Below are 2,523 nucleotides of genomic sequence, written 5' to 3' on the forward strand. Positions count from 1 at the left end.
CAGTATCTGATAATTTCTACCTGTGTAACATTTTTCTTTGTGATTCAATACGAAAAAAAAATCAAAATTTCAATACATCACTGGCCAAAGGGTTTCAAACAGACATTTAATAGACTTAAATCCAAAATATCTATAAAACATCCACAAACTTGCTTTTACAAAAATCAAATAAAATGTAATTTCTACCGAATTAATTGGTAAAATGAAAACATTTGATCATATATTATATTAGTGACCGTGTTGAATAACAGATGTATCGCAAACAGTATTTTAGGAATTTAAATTAGTGCAGCTGCCCCCTTTACACGCCGCCCCCTTTACGCGGTCAGGCCGGACCTGGAATAGGGCCGTAGCCTCCGCCGCGCCCACCGCCTCCCGCCACCTCCGGACCACAGACCCCCGCAAAATGAGCGAGCTTTGAGTCTTTCTGAAAATGTGCAAGCAGGACCCGAGTGTTCTGCACACCGAGGAAATGCGCTTCCTGAGGGAGTGGCAGAGAGCATGGGGGATAAAATACCACCTGCTACTCATAAAACTAAATTGGAAGAAAATACCAAGGAAGAAAAAACAGATAGTAAGAAGGCGGAGGAAAACATAAAGACAGACGAACCATCAAGTGAGGAAAGTGATCTAGAAACTGACAATGAAGGTGTGATTGAACCAGACACTGATGCCCCCTCAAGAAATGGGAGTTGAAAATGTAGAGATAACTGAGGAGTTGATGGATCAGGCAAATGATAAAAGAAAAGTGGCTGCCATTGATGCCCTAAATGATGGTGAACTACAGAAAGCCATTGACTTGTTCACAGATGCCATCAAGCTAAATCCTCGTTTGGCCATTCTGTATGCCAAGAGAGACAGTGTCTTCATCAAATTACAGAAGCCAAATGCTGCCATCCGAGACTGTGACAGAGCTATTGAAATAAATCCTGATTCAGCTCAGCCATACAAGTGGCGAGGGAAAGCACACAGACTTTTGAGCCATTAGGAAGAAGCTGCCCCTGATCTTGCCCTTGCCTGGAAACTGGATTATGATGAAGATGCTAGTGCAATGCTGAAAGAAGTTCAGCCAAGGGCCCAGAAAATTGCTGAACATCGGAGAAAAGTATGAGCGAAAACGTGAAGAGTGAGAGATCAAAGAAAGAATAGAAAGGGTCAAGAAGGCTCAGGAAGAACATGAGAGAGCCCCAAGGGAGGAAGAAGCCAGAGGACAATCAGGGACTCAGTATGGCTCTTTTCCAGGTGGCTTTCCTGACGGAATGCCTGGAATGGGAGGGGGCATGTCTGGAATGGCAGGAATACCTGGGCTCAATGAAATTCTTAGTGATCCAGAGGTTCTTGCAGCCATGCAGGATCCAGAAGTTATGGTGGTCTTCCAGGTTGTGGCTCAGAACCCGGCAAATATGTCAAAATATCAGAGCAACCCAAAGGTTATGAATCTCATCAGTAAATTGTTGGCCAAATTTGGAGGTCAAGCATAATGCCCTTCTGACAAATAAAGCCCCTGCTGAAGGAAAATCAACTTAGATCACCTAATGGATGTCGCAGTAATACAAACCAGTGTACCTCTGACCTCATGAAGAAAGCTGGGGTGCTTTGAAGATAATCCCTACCCCTCTGTCCCAAAGGCAGCTGAAACATTTTACAGTGGTTTGCCATTAGGGTATTCATTCAGATATGTTTTCCTACTAGAAATTAAAAACTTTCAACAATTTTTAAACCTTAAAAATATTTAAAACAAAAGGGTATGTTAATCCCTACATTTTTCTTTACTAATCATTTTGGTTTTTTCCTTTGAATTAATTCGGCAAGGAAGATATTTCAGTATGGAAGATTTATTGTTCAAGTTTGAGTGAAATAAAGATTTATTAGTGGGAGGCAAATGTAACATTTAAATAGATAAGATTTGAGTTGGATATATGGTCACTGAGGCATTTTGATTTGTCTTTTTAATTGCCTCATTATTATTATTATTTTTAATGATTTGCTTCCATAAAGCTATTGGGAAACCAGTATTACAGTAGGACCAGGGTAGGGACTGGAAATACTTGGCAGGGCAGCAGCAATCTTACTACATTTTATAGAATGTGTACCCTTGTGCAGATGCATTTAAATCTTACACTGTGGTGAATGGATGACTTTTATACTGCTGCAGTAAAATTGGAGTACTTAAAAATAAATAAATAAATAAATAAATAAATAAATTGGTGCAGATGTTTTGGGAAACAATTTGGTAATATCTCTTTTTTGTCTATATATAATCTTGGCCCTGGTATTTTTACTTTCAGAAGTTCATCCTATAGGTAAATATGTGCATGTATATAAAAATATAGCCATGGCTATGTGTTTCATTGCTTTTAATAGCAAAAAGTTTAACACAACTTGTGTCCATCCACTGGAAACTTGTTAAAATAAATAAGGTGTGCCCTTCTATCATGATTCTTTTACACCACTGAAAAAGATGAAGTAGATACTGTATATACTAATACAGGGAAATATGTATTATATAATATAAAGAAGCAA

At 38.8% G+C, this 2,523-nt stretch overlaps 1 pseudogene across 1 annotated transcript; it reads left to right on the plus strand.

The window, feature by feature from the left end:
- Window positions 1-348: 348 nt before the first annotated feature.
- On the plus strand, window positions 349-1,681 carry LOC309623270 (hsc70-interacting protein pseudogene; annotated as a pseudogene). Its single transcript has one exon. The product of its transcript is annotated as a hsc70-interacting protein pseudogene (transcript).
- The last annotated feature ends 842 nt before the right edge of the window (window positions 1,682-2,523 follow it).

The sequence above is a fragment of the Balaenoptera borealis genome (assembly GCF_965194805.1).
Source record: "Balaenoptera borealis genome assembly, chromosome: 2".
Lineage (NCBI taxonomy): Eukaryota > Metazoa > Chordata > Mammalia > Artiodactyla > Balaenopteridae > Balaenoptera > Balaenoptera borealis.